The 6,299-nt window shown below is 43.0% G+C and overlaps 1 pseudogene; it reads right to left on the reverse strand.

Annotated features, from left to right (window-relative positions):
• Positions 1-5,963: 5,963 nt before the first annotated feature.
• On the reverse strand, positions 5,964-6,082 carry LOC143948715 (5S ribosomal RNA; annotated as a pseudogene).
• Positions 6,083-6,299: the final 217 nt, after the last annotated feature.

A 6,299-nucleotide genomic window follows, 5' to 3' on the forward strand; every position in this document is an offset into this window, starting at 1 on the left:
GAACTGAGGCCCAACGTAGTTCTCTAAGAAGTTTTTCATTGGGAAACAATACATACGTATGCTGTGCTAAAATTTGTTACCCATGGATCCCCGCAGGAGTGAAAGGATGGTGTTATTTAGCACAGTTGGTACCAGTCATGTCAGCCCTAGGCCAGAATCAGGAACATCACATACAAGTTACTTCAAGTCCAGTACATAGGTTAACTTATAAATACAAGAGGGAAAACCCACCTATGTTTTCTACTTCAGATAAGTCATGGACATGGTTTCCATCCTGGACAGGATGGGGCATAACCATGATGGACAAATTAAATAACTACACTAGTTTAATAAATTATGTTATGGAAAAAAAACTCTCAAGATATAGGACTACTCAATGTCGAGCTCAAAGCAATTAGAAGACAACTAGAGTTACACGAATTGGCTATTGAAAGCATGAGTGCAGCTCTGACAGGTTTATGCGAAATGACCCAAGATTATAAATGTTGTACATGGTTTCACAATACCAGCCTGGAAATCACAGACTACTATGATGTTATTAATCAACACCGAACACAGGTAAATGAATTAATGAAACAAGCAAGGGACATAGGTAATTATGGATGGAACCCCTCTTCTAGTTTGGGTTTAGGTGGAATGTTTTCATGGTTAAAGGACATAGTGATTATGATTATCATAGTACTATTGTTAGGATTGATAGGCTACCTGATTTTCAAGCTTATTCTACTTTGTGAAATAAAAAGGTTATGGCGCTAAACCCTATTAGTGATGAGATGAGTTAACTTATCAAATCCTAGTGTTTAATTTTTTATATAAAAAGAGAAAGAAAAAGAAAAAAACTGTTGGTGATACCGTGAAAAAAATATCCTAAAGCAATTTTATCCAAAACAAATTGTGTGTGATTAATGTGGAGTCAGCATTCATGTTCCATTATAATAAAAACAAAAAATGAGTATTAAATTATCATATGCGTATCAGCCTACTAAAAAACATGTAAACCTTCATTAAATGTGCAAATTAGTGGAAATAATGTTAATATTCGACAGTATGTTAGTGTAAAACAGATTGTGCAAACATGTGCAAAAAAATGTGCAAAAAAAGCAACTAAAGGTCAGAACAACCAAGGATCAGAAATAATTTAACCATAAAATCGCATGAAGGCGCTAAATGTGCGAATAGACAATATTTTCAACCAATAATCGCATGAAGACGCATCTGTGTCCAATATAAGTCCAAAATTAATATTTGGCTTGATAGTGTTGCCTCTTCAGACTATTGTTGTAATTGTTACAAAAAGTCAATGGGGGGTATTTGATTCACTCGTGCAAATAGTGCGGGCTTTCAATTAGAGAACTTCATCCCCGGTGCGCCACTCTGTGCTATAGTATGTGAATGCTCTCACCAGAGTTAATGCCCCTGTGGGGCTGGATGGACCTTCACAATGTAAGCCACTGTGTCGCTCTCTGGCTGCTGCTGGTGCACTGGGTGAAGCTTCGTTGTTCCGTCCGTATGGTATCCAACGTTAATTATATAAGGGAAGACATATCCATAGTGTAATACGTTCTTAACCAAATCGTTCGTTTATTAATATTAAAATTTACTCACATTTTACATTAAAAGCATGTGCATATAGGAAAAACTCCGCCGTTCGTCTCAAACGAGTGCACACAACGTGGCCACGCCCATGGGCGTGGGCGTGACCACGTTGTGTGCACTCGTTTGAGACGAACGGCGGAGTTTTTCCTATATGCACATGCTTTTAATGTAAAATGTGAGTAAATTTTAATATTAATAAACGAACGATTTGGTTAAGAACGTATTACACTATGGATATGTCTTCCCTTATATAATTAACGTTGGATACCATACGGACGGAACAACGAAGCTTCACCCAGTGCACCAGCAGCAGCCAGAGAGCGACACAGTGGCTTACATTGTGAAGGTCCATCCAGCCCCACAGGGGCATTAACTCTGGTGAGAGCATTCACATACTATAGCACAGAGTGGCGCACCGGGGATGAAGTTCTCTAATTGAAAGCCCGCACTATTTGCACGAGTGAATCAAATACCCCCCATTGACTTTTTGTAACAATTACAACAATAGTCTGAAGAGGCAACAATATCAAGCCAAATATTAATTTTGGACTTATATTGGACACAGATGCGTCTTCATGCGATTATTGGTTGAAAATATTGTCTATTCGCACATTTAGCGCCTTCATGCGATTTTATGGTTAAATTATTTCTGATCCTTGGTTGTTCTGACCTTTAGTTGCTTTTTTTGCACATTTTTTTGCACATGTTTGCACAATCTGTTTTACACTAACATACTGTCGAATATTAACATTATTTCCACTAATTTGCACATTTAATGAAGGTTTACATGTTTTTAGTAGGCTGATATGCATATGATAATTTAATACTCATTTTTTGTTTTTATTATAATGGAACATGAATGCTGACTCCACATTAATCACACACAATTTGTTTTGGATAAAATTGCTTTAGGATATTTTTTTCACGGTATCACCAACAGTTTTTTTCTTTTTCTTTCTCTTTTTATCTAAAAAATTAAACACTAGGATTTGATAAGTTAACTCATCTCATCACTAATAGGGTTTAGCGCCATAACCTTTTTATTTCACATTTTTATTTCCCTCTCCTCCCCAATAAGGAAGTGAGGGCTTCAGGCACAGGCAGCTCTAACCCAGTATATTTCCTTTCCTCTCTCCATTTTTTAATTTCAATTAATTTCACATATTTCTATCACTTAGGAGATTTGATTTTTCCATAGCGCGACTTTATTTATTTATTCATCTATTATTCTACTTTGTATTAGCAAGTGTACTACACCAGACCAACCTTCTCACGCATATACACAATATCTGCAGCTTTATGTAAATGAATATAACAAACGTAGCAAGAACCGTAGATTTCAGGAGGCTGCGGATCTGTAGAAAGTCATTCCATGACTTAAGAGGGGGTTGAAAGGTTATGTTAAGCATCCATCTTGTTTTTGTCAGCCATCTTAATATTCACAAACTTCCATTTTACAATATGTACAGTTTGAACACCCCTTTAACTTCTCAGATAACTGTCTCAACATGAGATTCTTCTAACTCATTTGTTCTCACACACTTATCTATAACTTTCACACATTTTCTCAGCATTGCTTTAGCTACAAAAGAAATCATGTACTGTCTCTTATCTTTTTCTCATATTAATTTAGCTAGCTTAGAACAAAGAACAATAGCGTTTTGTCTTAACCAGCTGTAATCGTCTTGATGTCTACTGCGCATGTCTTATTCTGTGTGACGCGAAATTTACTATATCAATCGCTTTGTAATAACTCAATACAATTAGTTCTCGAAGGACGCCATGGTGTGTGTGTGGTTTTATTTGTCCTTTGAGAATTGATTCCAGAGTACTCTGAATTTATACAATACATTGGATCTAAGGTCTGAGAGGTTGAAGGGACCACCCTAGACACAGGATTAACCCTTTCAGCAACATCTGAAGAAGAAGAAGAAGAAGAGAAGGACAGACGAACGGAAGGCGGCGGCGGCAGAAGACCGGGCCACCGCCTGTAAAAGAGCTAGAAGAAGGCCCGGCAGAAGAACCGAAGAGGGGGACAAGACCCCCGAAGTCGGAAGAAGAGTCCGGCGAGAAGACCCCCGAAGACGGAAGACCCCCGGAGCTGTGCAATAAACTATTTTAACCGTTGTGTGTTGTGTTTTTTTTGTACTTTATTTTACAGGTGAATGGGTAGGGGTACATTGTACCCCATACTCATTCACATAGGGTGGGGGGCCGGTATCCGGGGGCCCCCTTATTAAAGGGGGCTCCCGGATTCTGATAAGCCCCCCGCCCGCAGACCCCGACAACCAACGGCCAGGGTTGTCGGGAAGAGGCCCTTGTCCTCATCAACATGGGGACAAGGTGCTTTGGGGTGGGGGGGCCACATGGCCCCCCCTTCCCCAAGGCACCCCCCATGTTGAGGGCACGCGGCCTGGTACGGCTCAGGAGGGGGGGGGGGCGCTCGCTCGTCCCCCCTTTCCTGGCCGGCCAGGTAGCGTGCTCGGACAGAGGTCTGATGTGGACTTGGGGGGAACCCCCACGCCGATTTATTTCGGCGTTGAGGTTCCCCTTTAAGTCCATACCAGGCGGCGGGTCCAGCGACCTATCCTTCGCGGAGACCCGCTCGAAATGAGCGGACTTTTCTCTGGGCGGGAAAAGTCCGTTCATTTCAAAAGTACGGCGGACTGGCACTCACACGGCCGGATTGTCCGCCGAAATGCGAGTCCGGCGGGAAGATTGGAGTGTAAAACTACTTTCTAAGTCCGCCGTACTTTCGGGTCAAAAAAGTATGCCGGAGGCTACACATGGGGGGATTGTCCGGCGGACTTGAGTTTGCCGGACTTTTCCACCCGCTTGTTTGATCGTGTGTACACAGCATTAGTGTTACATGGAGGCCCTGGAGGTATTTTACTTGTACTTGAGACTACATTCGGGAGGTGAGCAGCGCCCCTGTCCCAGAAAACGACTGAACATCTAACGTTTACCTACGTAGGCCATGTCTGCCCTGGGTGGCATTCCCCTCCTCCCTTTTTGTCTTTATTTTTCTTTTTTTCCCCGCCGCCATCCCCCCCCTCCTCTCTCTCTGTCTTTGCACTCTCTTCTCCCCCCGTCCTCCCTTTTGACTATGCCTTGTCTCCTTACTAGCCTTCGGGACCCAGAAGAACCCCAGGGTTCTGGACACGACCGGCTCATATTTTACTCTGGTTCACATAGGTCATGATAAGCTGGCTCGCTGTGGTCCCAGTTGTTCTCCATGATTACATTTGTCCGAACGGAGCTGCACTAGTTATACTGTACTACATGTCGGAGGTGGGGTTTCTCTCTTTTCTGCATGAAACTGTAGGACTCCCCTCTGAGAACCCAGAGTTATTTGGCTGCCTATTTTTTGTTACCATGTAATTGTGACCCTGGGTCATGCTGTATGGTTGACTGTTATATTTATGTTGTTCTACTTATACTTAATAAAAGAATTTAAAAAAAATAAAAAATAAGTCAATGCCAACAACTTAAAAAAAAGCCTATGGCATCGAGAAATCCCAAGCGATCTCCCATCCAGGTACTAACCGGGTCCCAACCCTGCTTAGTGTCTGAAATCAAATGAGATTTGGCTCTTTCAGGGTGATGCAGCCATAGTAGATTTTTTCAGGCACGCTCAACCCTCTTGACAAACGCCAAGATGGTCACCTTGGGAAACAAACAAAAAAAACAAGTCAACGGCAACAACATAAAAAGAAGCCTACAGCACCTAGTATTCCCAGGCGGTCTCCCATCCAGGTATTAACAAGGCGCGACCCTTTCTAGCCTCTGAGATCAGTGGAGATTGGGCGCTTTCAGGGTGATGTGCCCATAGGCAATCTCTTTGGGCACTCTCATCTCTCTTGAACAGTGCCAAGATAGTCACACTGGGAAACAAGCGAAAAAAAACAGGTCAACGCAAACAACATAAAAAGAAGAATACGGCACCTGGTATTCCAAGGCCGTCTCCCATTCAAGTACTAAATAGGCCCAACCCTTCTTATCCTCTGAGATCAGAAGAGATAGGGTGCTTTCAGGGTGATGCGGCTGTAAGCGATCTCTTTAGGCACTTTCAACCCTCTTGACAAATGCCAAAATGATCACTTTGGGAAACAAGAGAAAAAAACAGGTCAACACCAACAACATAAAAAGAAGCCTGCGGCATCTGGAAAACCCAGGCGGTCTCCCATCCAGGTACAAACCAGGCCCAACCCTGCTTAGCCTCTGAGACCAAACGAGATTGGGCGCTTTCAGGGTGTTGTGCCCGTAGGCAATTTCTTTGTGCACTCTCAACCCTCTTGACACATGCCAAGATGGTCACCTTGGGAAACAAGGGAAAAAAACAGGTCAACGCCGACAACATAATGAGAAGCCTACGGCACCTGGTATTCCCAGGCTGTCTCCCATCCATGTACTAACCAGGCCCATCGCTGCTTAGCCTCCGAGATCAGATGAGATTGGGCTCTTTGAGGGTGATTTGGCCGTAGGCACTCTCTTTGGGCACTCTGAAGACTCTTGACAAAGGCCAAGATGGTCACCTTGGGAAACAAGCTAAAAAAAACAGGTCAAAGCCAACAACATAAAAAGAAGCCTACGGCATCCAGTATTCCCAGGCGATCTCCCAATCAAGACACTAACCAGACCAGGTCCTTCTATGGCACCTGGTCTTCCTAGGCAGTCTCCCATCCAGGTACTAACCAGGCCTG

Source organism: Lithobates pipiens, unplaced genomic scaffold (assembly GCF_037356315.1).
Source record: "Lithobates pipiens isolate NorthernLeopardFrog02 unplaced genomic scaffold, aLitPip1_a1.2 Scaffold_30, whole genome shotgun sequence".
NCBI classification, from domain to species: domain Eukaryota; kingdom Metazoa; phylum Chordata; class Amphibia; order Anura; family Ranidae; genus Lithobates; species Lithobates pipiens.